The sequence below is a fragment of the Odocoileus virginianus genome, chromosome 21 (genome assembly GCF_023699985.2).
Source record: "Odocoileus virginianus isolate 20LAN1187 ecotype Illinois chromosome 21, Ovbor_1.2, whole genome shotgun sequence".
NCBI lineage: Eukaryota > Metazoa > Chordata > Mammalia > Artiodactyla > Cervidae > Odocoileus > Odocoileus virginianus.
In genome coordinates, this window is record NC_069694.1 from 44805396 (window position 1) to 44819984 (window position 14589).

At 39.3% G+C, this 14589-nt stretch overlaps 1 long non-coding RNA gene across 1 annotated transcript; it reads left to right on the forward strand.

Annotated features, from left to right (window-relative positions):
* On the forward strand, positions 1-11564 carry LOC139030235 (uncharacterized). The gene is made up of 2 exons (XR_011482532.1): positions 1-58; positions 8292-11564. It is a non-coding gene; the product is annotated as an uncharacterized lncRNA (long non-coding RNA).
* Positions 11565-14589: the final 3025 nt, after the last annotated feature.

Below are 14589 nucleotides of genomic sequence, written 5' to 3' on the forward strand. Positions count from 1 at the left end.
CGTTAGCGGCCCGTTTCGTCTTGGCTGGTGGAGTGGCGGTCTTCAGGCAGAGAGTGAGGTAAGAGGTGGATACCGGCTTTCTCCCGAGAGCTCTCCAGCTCACCTGGCCTCAGGCCAGCCTTCAGGGCTCCATAGCCCTTGCCAAGGCCACCAACTGGCCAAGCTGAGGCATTGAGGTGGCTGTGAGCCTCTTTCCCATCACCTCTGTGACCTGATGGAAGTGGCAGTCTAATGGGACACCGTCTGTAAGACTGAGGCCTGGTTGGCTCCTGGGCTCCTGGCCCCCTCAGTGGTGACAGGGCATGGGGCCCTGGCCCCGAGGGAACTGCCAACTGAGATCTGCCTTGTTAGCACTGGAGGGAGGACCCAGGCTGGGGACTGGAGGAATTCTCCTGGGCAGGGTAACAGCCTTGCAGGGACCCCCTCCTCTTAGCTGGGGTCTAGACCTCAGAGGGTGAATATTGTGCCCGGGGACTGTGCCCTTTCTTTCCAGAACAGAAAATAGTATTTGTTTTGTAGAGATTTATAGGAACATTATTACCTGACCATGATGTCAAGAACAAAGACTCTGACACCAAGAAATTTGCAACAACCAACCACAGCCCTCCTTCACCTTTCGTATAAAAGGGATTTGCTGAAAGCTTTTGGGGAATTTGGGGTTTCTCAGGTGTGAGCCACCACTTGCAGGCCCCTACGATAACCTTTCTCTGTTCCAAACTCATACATTTTGGTATTGTTAGGTCTCACTGTGGGTTGAGCGAAATGACTAGTGGTTTTGGTAAGTTTCAATTTGGAAGGAACTGTTTCTCAAGGGATAAGTGAGAAAGAAGACAGCAATAAAAGCCTCTGTGAGGAAGAGGTAGGCAAAGGCTAATGGTTTCTTATGCTTAAAGAGTGACAAGTTATATTACGGGTCTTATCATGGGTCCCTGGAACATGGAGGAAAATTACTGGCAGAATAAAAGCTCTATAGTTTTAGAAAGAAAAATATGGATTGAGATAGAAAAAGTGAATGAAACCACTTAAGGTGTAGCAGTTTTATTTTAAAATGGAATGAAAACATTTTTTAATTTATAAATGAAATTGAAAGAAACTTAGGTCAAGTTTTGATTTGGATAGAGGGAATATTCTGCTATATATCTTGAAGATTTTTGATGTATGAATGGCAAATGTATACATATGTTTGTTGCCATAGGAACTATCTTCCTGGACTACTATGGACCCTGCTTTTCCTCTGATCTCTATCTTTGGTGTTTGCTTAGCTTAGGACTCAAAGAACTTGGGTTGTTGTACTCAACATTTGAATGGTCTGGATTTTCAACTGCATGATTTTATGTAATTTTTTGGATTCATCTAAGAACCTGAACTACAGATTTAGTATTAAAATATATATATATATATATGTTCCAATGCCAATCAACTGATTTACAAATGCATTTTGGAACACATTTTATTATGAAACTTTCTTCTCTGTGTTTATGAAGACAGGTAATATACTGTTCTCTATCAAGTGTAAACGTTTTGGGGACTGCAGAGTTTGTGTCTGTCTGAGCCTGTGGAGGGTGTTTATTTAAAAGCACAAGGCTTCCTTTGTTTACTCTTGGTTCATGCCTAAGAAATTATATATTTCACCCCTGCCATTTGACTTAAAATCTCCCTTTGGATCAAGTGAGAAAATCTTCATATTTATGGATTTGCTTAAAGTAGATTTTCCAACTACTTAAATGAAGAGATTTATGACTTCAATTTTTAGAAAATTCCCAAAGAACATTGCAACAGCTCTCGTAGCCCCTTAGGCCTCTCTAGACACTTCTCAACCTGTTGCTCCCACCCAGCACTGATTTCCCCACTGCTCTTCCAAGAACAGGAATCAAGGCTGTGCTGGCATCCTGATGGTGAGGCAGCATCACATTTATTCCCTGACATTGGTGGCTTCAATTAATTTCCTGGTGTTTTTGATTTAGCAATTTAATGTTCTTCTCTCTTCCTTCTTTTATTCATTAGCTAGTTAGCACCAGATAGTATATTATTTTTCCAGCAGCCAGCCCATGAAGAGGAGTTGGAGTCAGCCTCTCTCTAGGTTTCAGACGCATCAAGAAGCCCATAATCAGTATCAACATTATTACCTTGATGATATCTCAAGTGGGAAGAAAGATTAAGAAACACAGAGTACGTGGATCACCCTGTAGAACAGCCCTATGACAGAAAATAACTCCTTGTTCCTTATATTTTACAAGATGTTTTTGTAAAATTTCTAAAGTAGAGAACTAGCACCATTTCCCTGATTACATAAGTTCACCTACCAGGACAAATGAAGAACAAATGTGTCATTTTCAGTATTCAGAAAATAAATTCCAGCTTATTTTTAAAACATGCTCTCTGAATGCTTCTGCATGGTACATAGGTGGCTGCTGTCATGAGAACCACTTTCCTGGGTCACTATAAAAGCTGTTATTCCTCTGGTTTCCCACCTTCAGAGTTCTCAGTAACTTAAGATTCAAATATACCTGCTAAGTCGCTTCAGTCGTGTCCAACTCTTTGGGACCCCATGGACAGTAGCCCACCAGGCTCCTCTGTCCATGGAATTCTCCAGGCAAGAATACTGAAGTGGGTTGCCATTCCCTTCTCCAGGGGATCTTCCTGACCCAGGAATTGAACCTGGGACTCCCTCATTGCAGGTAGATTCTTTACCGTCTGAGTCAAAGATTCAAATATATCTGAGACTTAAAACTCAGCTCTTGGATAGTAGGCTTTTAGCTACATCATGGTTTGATTAGAAATTTTGTGATGCACAGAACCTAACCAATAGGTATTGTGAAGGCATATATGCCAAGCTCCAAATAGTTGTATCCACAGATTTAGCCATAGAAATTGGGCCTGGTTTGGTGGTTTTAGGACAAGTAATGGTTCATGTAGTTTACTATTTCTGGTTCAAGAATGTTGAAAACAGAGAATTTGTTTTGGTACTTAGGGCTTGGTTTACGAGGCAAAACTAAAAGAAACAAAAGAATAGCAGCACCAAAGTAGAAACTAGTGTGGGAAGAGACTGTAGAAAAGCCCAAGCAGGGCAATTTATAAAGACATATAGCAAAAGAGATGTGATGATGTCTTGAATACCCAAGTCAAAGAGAAGTTAGATCAAATTCAAATAAATAAAGATAGAAAGGGAATAAGGAATTATACCGAAAAGGACAAACCCTAGAGATGTGTCCTCAGGAAATAACTAATTGAACAAAAGCTCTCTTGACTAGGGCCATCTGGTCTTTAAAGAAGTTCATTGGATAGAATGGACTTGTGGAGACTTTAGCAATGTTCATGTAGCCTCACACAGTGAGAATTTTCACTGTATATATTTTATTATGGTGCATGAAAAAATACAATGCTGATCTATGTTAAACAGTCATTTCTACATTCTTCATGGAGTTTTGTAGCATAGACTTGGATGTAAGATAATAAACTCCTTTGCCTTATTTTTAAAGATGCAAGAATCTAGCTACAAGCCAAATTATCACCTTCTCATGGTTATTAAGTATTATTGGATTGTGTTTTATATAAAGTAATTATATAAAGTAATTACTTTATAAAGTAATTAAACCAGCCTTAAAACTCAGGAATTTAAGGGACTTCCCTGGTGGCTCAGTGGTAGAGAGTCCATATGTGAATGCAGAAGACATGGGTTGGATCCCTGATCTGGGAAGATCCCATATGACACGGAACAGCTAAGCCCATACGTGGAAGCTACTGAGCTTGTGCTCTAGAGCCTGGGAGCTGCAGCTGCTGAGCCCATGTACTGCAGTGATGGGAGCCTGTGTGCCCGGGAGCCCGTGCTCTGCAACAAGAGAAACCGCTGCAGTGAGAAGCCCGTGCAGCTCTCAACTAGAGAGTTGCCCTCACTCACAGCAGCTAGAGAAAAGCCCATGCAACAATACTCAGCATAGCCAAAAATAAATAAATAAAATTTTTTAAAGTCTCAGGAATTTAAAATTTGAGTCAGAATATTAGAGCATTTTAGATCCGTTGAATACACAGAATAAGCAATCACACACACACACACACACACACACACACACACAATACATTCCTGCAACACAGGCTTGAAAGAGGGTTTTTCTTTTTCCCCACAAAAAGACTATTAGAGAAAAATTATATAAACTGACCTAAATCTTGATCTTACTAGCTGAAAATTCTAGAAACTCTTACTGAAAGAAAAAAGATGAGTATTCCGATAAGAGAAAGTGTGCCACCATCAAACCTTAAACACAAATGTGGTGGAATGAGATGAGTGACAGGAATAAAGGGTGACCATAGTATATTCATTCATTTTTTCATTCATTCAGAGATTATTAAGTGCTGCAGTGGACTGTTTTACTTTGTTTTCATAGATGGCTGCAACACCGTTTGCCACATTAAATGCTCTTTTGCAGTATAATCTTGTTACTTGCACATCAAGAGGTGGAATCTATTTCTCTTCCGCTTGAATTTTGATTGGCCTATGGCTGCTTTGTTCAACAATATTGATAGAAGTGATGCTGTGTAACTTGCAAGGCTGGGCTTTAAAATATCTTCAGCTGCTACTATTCACAATAGCCAAGGCATGGAAACAACCTAAATGTCCATCAAAAGATAAATGGATAAAGAAGATGTGGAGGGTGTGTAGTATGCATATATATATATAAATATTCTATTGTGGATATGCATATATATGAATGAAATATTGCCATTTGGAGCAACATGTATAGACCTAAAGATTATCATACTAAGTAAAGTAAATCAGACAGAGAAAGGCAAATATGATATCACTTCTATGTGGAATCTAAAAAAAGAATGCAAATCAACTTATTTACAAAACAGAAACAGACTCACAGACATAGAAAATAACCTTACAGTTACCACAGGGGAAAGGAAAGGGGGAGGGATAAATTAAAAGTATAGAGTTAACAGATACACACCACTATATATAAAATAGATAACAAGGATTTATTGTATAGCACAGGGAACTATATTCAGTATCTTATAATAATCTGTAATGGAAGAGACTTTGAAGCTGTATACCTAAAATTAATAGAATATTATAAGTCAATTATAGTTAATAAATAAAATTTTAAAAATATCTTGAGCTGCTGCTTTTGTTGCTTGGAACACAGACACTATGCTGTGAGGAAACCCAAGCAGTCCTATGGAGAGGAGAGGTCCATGTGAAGAGAACCAAGAGCTCTGGCTGACAGTCCCAGCTGAGTTCCTGGTTGTAAAGTGATAGTCATGTGAATGAAGCCATTTGGTAGTTTTCACTTGTCTTTGTGCCCCAGATGACACTACATGAAGCAGAAGAACCATCCCAGAATGGTTCTTCAGGGTTCAAAATTCTGGGTTCAAAACCCAGAATAAAGAGAAATTATTAATCTTGGTTGCTTTAAGCCAGTGATTTTGGGCAAGTTTTGCTAGGCGACAATATATAAATGTGGGCTTCCCTGGTTTGCTCAGTCAGTAAGGAATCTGCCTGGAATGCAAGAGACTGGGGTTCAATCCCTGGGTTGGGAAGATCCCCTGGAGAAGGAAATGGCAACCCAATATTCTTGCCTGGAGAAGTCCATAAATGAATCTGGAGGGATACAGTCCATGGGGTCACAAAGAGTTAGACATGACACAGTGACTAAACCCCCACAATATATAAGTGTAAGTATTTGCTATGTGCCTGTCATTGGGCTAGTTGAAAGCAAACTTCTCTTTTAAGAAACAAATAGAATTAATAATCTAGTGGAAGAGACCTACACATTAGACATGCATATAGTATATGGGGACAAATTCAAATATATAAATTTCAAGTACAAATTTCTCTGTATTTATGTACAGAGAAAACACAGTGATCCAGGTGACAAACACATTCTGAATAATTAGGAAAAATTTCCAAGGAAGATAATATTTAACCAAAGTATTTAAATAAGGCATTTAGGCATTTATACATGCACAAGTACACAGACACATGAAACTATATATGTATCAGTTCAGTCACTCAGTTGTGTCTGACTCTTTGTGACCCCATGGACTGCAGCACGCCAGGCCTCCCTGTCCATCACCAACTCTGGAGTTTACTCAAACTCATCTCCATTGAGTTGGTGGTGCCATCCTACCATCTCATCCTCTGCTGTCCTCTTCTCCTCCCGCCTTCAATCTTTCCCAGCATCATGGTCTTTTCTGAGGAGTTAGCTCTTTGCATCAGGTGGCCAAAGTATTGGAGTTTCAACTTCAACATCGGTCCTTCCAGTGAACACTCAGGACTGATTTCCTTTAGGATGGACTGGTTGGGTCTCCTTGCAGTCCAAGGACTCTCTCAAGAGTCTTCTCCAATACCACAGCTCAAAAGTATCAAGTCTTCGGTGCCCAGCTTTCTTTATAGTCCAACTGTCATGTCTATACATGACTACTGGAAAAACCATAGCCTTGACTAGATGGACGTTTGCTGGCAAAGTAATGTCTCTGCTTTTTAATATGCTGTCTAGGTTGGTCATAATTTTCCTTCCAAGGAGTAAGCATCTTTTAATTTCATGGCTGCAGTCACCATCTGCAGTGGTTTTGGAGCCCCCCAAAATAAAGTCAGCCACTGTTTCCACTGTTTCCCCATCTATTTGCCATGAAGTGATGGGACCACATGCCATGATCTTAGTTTTCTGAATGTTGAGCTTTAAGCTGACTTTTTCACTTTCCTCTTTCACTTTCATCAAGAGGCTTTTTAGTTCTTCACTTTCTGCCATAAGGGTGGTATTATCTGCATATTTGAGGTTATTGGTATTTCTCCCGACAATCTTGATTCGAGCTTGTGCTTCATCCAGCCCAGCATTTCATGTGATGTACTCTGCACATAAGTGAAATAAGCTGGGTGACAATATACAGCCTTGACACACTCCCTTTCCTATTTGGAACCAGTCTGTTGTTCCATGTCCAGTTCTGTTGCTTCCTGACCCGCATACAGATTTCTCAAGAGGCAGGTCAGGTGGTCTGGTATTCCCATCTCTTTCAAAATTTTCCACAGTTTATTGTGATCCACACAGTCAAAGGCTTTGGCATAGTCAATAAAGCAGAAATGGATGTTTTTTCTGGAACTTTCTTGCTTCTTTGATGATCGAGCAGATGTTGGCAATTTAATCTCTGGTTCCTCTGCCTTTTCTAAAAAACCAGTTTGAATATCTGGAAGTTCACAGTTCACGTATTACTGAAGCCTGGCTTGGAGAATTTTATATCAGTTAGGACATATTTAATGGACAAAATGAAAAAGTTCTGAGTCAAACTAAGTTAAGCTAAAAATGGAATGCCCTGTTCATGAACATGAGCAGCCTAGAGCAGATCTAACTTCTGTTTTGGCTATACATAAGGTCTCAGATGAGGTGACCATTATCCAGTTCTTTCTGCTCCATTATTTACTGTGCTTCCTTTGTGTTGGCTTTATTCTCATGGCTATCCCCCATGGTCTCCAGGTGGCTTCCACAGATGCAGAGCTCACGTAATTCATTGGTTTACATTTAATAGGAAAGTTTTCTTTCAATAGGAAAGTTTTATTTTGTAGGATTCCTGAAAAAACAAATCTCATTATGATTTACTGGCTCTGATCAAGTAGTGCCCATTCCTGGGACAGTAACTGTGTCTAATTGTAAGCACTTAGTCTGGAAAAGGGGGAAACGCTGATCACCTAGAGATAACTTAGAATATGGCTTCCAGAAGGGAGAATGGATAGTAAATGCCTATTACAAGGTATCTGGAAGCTTTAGCTACTTGATATTTTTATAGAGTGAAAAGGCTGAGGATTAAAAAAATGATAGGAAATCAGACTAGAGAAGTAAGCAGAGAAATACCATCCAGGGCCTTATATACCCAGCTAAGGAACTTAGTCCTTAACTTGTAGGTGATATGATGCCATTGAAAGATTTAAAGGGCAGAAACATAACTTTCTTTTTAAAAGCCTGTCTTGATATTAGAGAAGATTTGAAATTAGTAAGACTGCAGTCAGGGTGCCCAGAGGAGACACAGTTCAAATGATAGATTCAACAGACTCTTGGGAAGGAGAGACAACTGGATGTAGGAAGTACTTGGATGAATGGAAGTGAAGGAAACCTCAAGAAGTATGAGCCGCACTGAAGTTCTGTCAGCCATGGGACTTCCTATTGTGCTAGAGAAGGCCCTGGGACAGAAGGCAGGAAGGTGTTTAGGTGAATCAGTAGTATAGGCTACAATCTGTGTTGTTTCAGTGGTCCTCAGACTGTCATTGATTTCTATCTTCTGCCTCTTCTTCCTGACACTAGGTTTTTAACCCTTGTGAGAGTTGGACCATAAGGAAAGTTGAGTGCCGAAGAATTGGTGCGTTCAAACTGTGGTGCTGGAGAAGACTTTTGACAGTCCCATGGACACCAAGATCAAATCAGTCAATCCTAAAGGAAATCAACCCTGAATATTCATTGAAAGGACTGATGCTGACGTTGAAGCTCCAATACTTTGGCCCCGTGATGCGAAGAACAGGAAAACACCTGGTGCTGGGAAAGATTGAGGGCAGGAGAAGAGGGTGATAGAGGATGAGATGGTTGGATGGCATCATTGACACAATGGACATGAGTTTGCACAAACTCTGGGAGATAGTGAAGGACAGGGAAGCCTGGCCTGCAGCAGCCCATGGAGTCACAAAGAGTTGGACACAACTAAGTGACTAAACAACAAGAACAGTCCAACACCAACTGGTTGAGGTTGCCTGACTGGTTGGATGGAAGGGCCTGAGTCCCTTGTGTGGCGTGATTGCTCCAATTGCCAGTAAACAGTCATCAGCAAGCATGGAAGCACCATAGTAGACTATGGTGAACACTGCAAGCTGCAGATGCAGTCCTTTTTATCTCTATTTTGTATCAGCTATAACCCCTCAAGAGAATCAAGTTTGAGTGTTCTTCTCAATAGAGTACTTTCTTCTATGCCAATTGGTCCATTGACATGAGGAACTACAGTTTCAAATTCAATGGAATACTTACAATGTTGCCTGGTAGAAGAATTCCCAAATATTACCACCCCTTTCAGAATTAAGACCTCAAATACAACAAAGTCTAAGACCACAGGATATGAAAACACAGGTTTTGCAAGCACATTATTGGCAGTGATAGTGAGGAGTCAATAGTACTATTGCTTCTTGGTAATAGGAATCCAATGCCAACTCTATTACCTCTGGGTAGTAGTAATTCACTATCTTTATATATCCTTACTCAGGCCATTTGTCTCTCTACAAATAGTGGGCAACTAACAATACTGATCAAGTTTATGTCAAACAGCATTTCCCTTTCTGTGTCCCTTAGGGCCTACTTTGTCCACGAGTGGAGCTCTGCTGTAGAGCAGAGCTTTTTGTCTCATGTCAACATATTGAGCTGACTGTGAGCAGGTCCAGTATTTCCCTTTGTTTATGACAAGGAGGACTTATCATAGACAATAAACATAGTTGTGTGATGAAGAGGAGTTCACCAGTCCTGAAGACTGGCCCTCAGTTATCAGGGGTAACTGATACAGTGATCATGGCCTCATATTCATGTAATTTACTTGTATCCTCTAGGCCTGTTGAGACCTGACCCCACTGAGATACTATATCCAATATGATTGATTGGAGCTGTGCAATCAACATCCACCTTACAAAATTTGGTGGCTCTCACAATATCCAGCTCAAATTGGGAAGATCTGATTGTATATACATGATTAGCCATAGTGAGATATTCAGTCTCTATTGTGGAAGATATGGCTGCAAACCAGAGGATTCTGTGCTGAGTCTCCTACTGAGACCCCATAAAGCATGTAGCTTTATCACCACTGGGTCTTCTGGGTCTTGTGACCTGAATGGCAGGGAGGCTTGCTTCATAGACTGGACCTATTGCTAAGTCCTCTCTTGTTCTGAGCCCTCTCAGAATTTTCAGTCCTCTTCAGTACTGTGATATGGGTCAGAGTAATATTCTCAAATGTGGTATATGATGATTCTAAAATCCAAAGCTGCCTATTATTTTAATTTTCCCATAAAATATGCAATGACAAAAGGGATTTGTGTGTAATGCAAGTTGTTTGTTTGGGAGATAATCAGAGGAAATCATGGAAAGAGAATGGGAAAATGAAATAAAAAATGAAGGAAGCCAAATAAAGGATTTATTTTCTTTTCTTTTTTTAAAAATAGCTTTATTGAGCTGTAATTTATGTACCACAAAATTTGCCCATTTAAGTGTATAATTAAAAATAAATTTTTTTTTGGTATAGTTAAAGAGTTGTGTTACATCACTATAAGCTAATTTTAGAACATTTTCATTATTGCAAGAGACACTCGATCCCCATCAACATTCATTTACCATTCCTTACATTCCTCTTTCCACTGCCTTACACAGTCTTAGGCAACGACTCACTGACATTCTGTCTCTACAGATTTGGCCATTATGGGTATTTTACATAAGTGGAATCATGCAATATCTGATCTGATGTTACTGGCTTCTTTCATTTAGTGCAATGTGTTAGGGTCATCAAAATTGTATTTACAACATATATCAGAATTTCATTTCTCTTTTTTGGCCAAATAATATTCTATTGTATGCTACATACTGTCTATCCAGTAACTAGTTGATGGATATTTGAATTGTTTGCATTCCTGGCTAGTATGAATAATACTCCAGAAATATTTATGTGGGCATGTATTTTCATTTTATATGGATCCACATGTAGGAGTGAATTATGTAGTAACTCTATTTTGACATTAAACAGTTAGCTCCCAAATTATTTTCCAAAGTAGTTATATCATTTTACATTCCCACAACAATGTATGAGGGTTATGATTTCTCTACATTCTTCCCAATATTTGATATGGTCTTACAGCTTGATTTTAGATCCTAGTAAATGTGAAATGATATTTTATTGTGGCTTTGGTTTGCATTTTCCTAATGACTAGAGATAATATGCATCGTTTCATGAATGGCCATTCATGTATATTTTATGAAGAAATGTCTATGTAAAAACTTTTATTCATTTTAAAATTTGGTTATTTTTTCTTTACTACTGAATTGTGTTTTCAAATACATTCTAGATAAGAGTAGTCTCTTATCAGATACATAATATGCAACTTTTTTCTGTTCTGTAGGTTATTGTATTAGTCATGATTCCCCAGGGGAAGAATACATATATTGAGAAAATATATATATATATAGATACAGAGAAGAGATATCTTAAGGAATTGGTTCACATATTGTGGGGGCAAGTCTGAAATCTGTAGGCTGGTTGGCAGGCTGAAGATTCTGGTAGGAGTTGATGTTGTAGTGTTTCATAATTTGCTGTATAAAGGCAAGTCTGGAGGCAGAATACTTCCTTTTCCAGGAAACTCAGTCTTTCCTCTTAAGGTCTTCAACTGACTGGATAAGACCCATATACATTATGGAGAGTAATATGTTCAAAGTCTACTGATTTAAATATCAATTACATCTAAAAAATGCTGTCATCGCAACATGTAGATTGGTGTTTGACCAATTAACAGAGCACCATACCATAGCAAAATTGGAAAATAAAATTAACAGTCAAAATTGTCTTATCATTTTCTTGATGGTGGCATTTGAAAAAAAAAGTTTTAAAAATAAAGTTGAATTTATTATTTTTTTCTTCTTATCCCTTGCATTCTCTTATCACATGCATGTCATCTCTAAGAAGTTGCCTTACCCAAGGTCATGATGATCTACTTGTGTTTTTTTTATAAGCGGTTTATAGTTGAGCTCTTTAGATTTATAATTTATATTTATATTGAGTTAATTTTTATGTATGGTGTGAGGAAAGGGTCCAAGTCCATTATTTTACATGTGGATCATCAGTTGTCCCAGCACTATTATTGAGAAGACTGCTCTTTCCCTATTGAATTTTCTTGGGACCCTTGGTGAAAATCAACTGAGTATATTGTGATTTTCCAGTGTGGAGGCTGACATCAGTCACTGCTCACCAGCCCTTGATTTTTTTTCTGTAGGCAGATGGCCATCTGTGTCATTCCCAGGAACACCATTGTCCAGGTACTCTGATTGCCATTTTGGATTTGATGCCTATTAATGGTAATCCATCCTAAAGGAAATCAATCCTGAATATTCATTGGAAGGACTGATGTTGAAGCTGAAGCTCCAATACTTTGGCCACCTGATGCAAAGAGCAAACTCATTTGAAAAGACCCTGATGCTGGGAAAGATTGAAGGTGAGAGGAGAAGGGGACGACAGAGGATGAGATGGTTGGATGGCATCACCGACTCAATGGACATGAGTTTGAGTAAACTGCAGGAGTTGGTGATGGACAGGGAGGCCTGGCGTGCTGCAGTCCACAGGGTCACAAAGAGTCGGACACGATTGAGCGACTGGACTGAACTGAACTGATGGTAATCACTTTTACCTTGCCTCTGACTATTAACTGCAACAACTTGGTCTCTAATTTTTTGGAATTCTATCAGCCCCATCAGCAAAATGGAAATGCACTACTGTGGCATTAATTCCTACTATCTACACAGGCATGCAGAGAAAAATTAGCACTGAAATTCTCAAAGATAGGAGAGAGTCTTACAAAAATTTGATTATTTGCTATCTTAGTAAAGGATATATCCTCTGGGCTGTCCTGCAGAACATGGTTAGGGTGTTTTCTTTCCCTCTTTCCTGAGCCTTCTAAATCCTTTTACTGTACTCTGCCAAGGCAGTTCCATTATCTCTACCCTTACAGGCCATAATTGTGACTAAGCTTTAAGAAGGCATTCCAGTTCTGTGTTAGAACTGGGTTCCTGTGTTCTTGCCAAGATATTAAATCCTGAGTCATGGAAGAGAACTTCAATGTCAACAAATCACCCTTATTCAGGTTAATATACTGCCTCCCCATCTTAACCCTCACAATCCTTTCCCACACATATTCTTCCAAATCCTGTCAAAACAGATAAGCTAGTATTGTTGTCATTGTTGTTTAGTTGCTGAGTTGTGTCTGACTCCTTGCAACTCCATGGACTATAGCCATGGCCAAATTTAGACTTAAATTGAAGAAAGTAGGGAAAGCCACTATATCATTCAGGTATGATCTATTTTATATCCCTTATGATTATACAGTGGAAGTGACAAACAAATTCAAGGGATTAGATCTGATAGAGTGCCTGAAGAACTATGGATGGAGGTTCATCACATTGTACAGGAGGCAGTGATCAAGATCATCTCCAAGAAAAAGAAATGCAAAAAGGCAAAATGGTTGTCTGAGAAGGCCTTACAAATAGCTGAGAAAAGAAAAGATGCAAAGGAGAAAAGGAAAGATATACTCATCTGAATGCAGAGTTCCAAAGAATAGCAAGGAGAGGTAAGAAAGACTTCCTCAGTGATCAATGCAAAGAAATAGAGGAAAACAATAGAATGGGAAAGATTAGAGACCTCTTCAAGAAAATTAGAGATACCAAGGGAATCTTTCATGCAAAGATGGGCACAATAAAGGACAGAAACAGTATGGACCTAACAGAAGCAGAAGATATTAAGAAGAGGTGGCAAGAATACACAGAAGAACTATACAAAAAAGATCTTCATAGCCCAGATAACCACAATGGTGTGATCACTCATCTAGAGCCAGACATCCTGGAATGTAAAGTCAAGTGGGCCTAAGGAAGCATCACTACGAACAAAGCTAGTGGAGGTGATGGAATTCCAGCTGAGCTATTTCAAGTCCTAAAAGATGATGTTGTTAAAGTGCTGCACTCAATATGCCAGCAAATTTGGGAAACTCAGCAGTGGCCACAGAACCGGAAAAGTTCAGTTTTCATTCCAGTCCCAAAGAAAGGCAATGCCAAAGAATGTTCAAACTACTGCACAATTACACTCATCTCACACACTAGCAAAGTAGTGCTCAAAATTCTCCAAGTAAGGCTTCAACAGTACATGAACTGAAAACCTCCAGATGTACAAACCGGATTTAGAAAAGGCAGAGGAACCAGAGATCAAATTGCCATCATCTGTTGGATCACAGAAAAAGCAAGAGAATTCCAGAAAAACATCTACTTCTGCTTTGTTGACGATGCCAAAGCCTTTGACTATGTGGATCAGAACAAACTGTGGAAAATTCTTAAAGAGATGTAAATACCATATCACCTTATCTGCCTTCTGAGAAATCTGTATGCAGGTCAAGAAGCAACAGAACCAGACATGGAACAATGGACTGATTCCAAATTGGGAAAGGAGTCCGTCAAGGCTGTATATTTTCATCCTGATTATTTAACTTCTATGCAGAGTACATCACGCAAAATGCCAGTTTGGATGAAGCACAAGTTGGAATTGCCAGGAGAATTATCAATGACCTCAGATATGCAGATGACACCCCCTTATGGCAGAAAGCAAAGAGGAACTGAAGGGCCTCTTGATAGAGGAAAGTGAAAAAGCTGGCTTAAAATTCAACATTCAGAAAGCAAAGACAATGGCATCCAGTCCCATCACTTCATGGCAGATAGATGGGGAAACAATGGAAACAGTGACAGACTTTATTTTCCTGGGCTTCAAAATCACTGCAGATGGTGACTGCAGTAATGAAATTAAAAGACGCTCCTTGAAAGAAAAGGATCAACC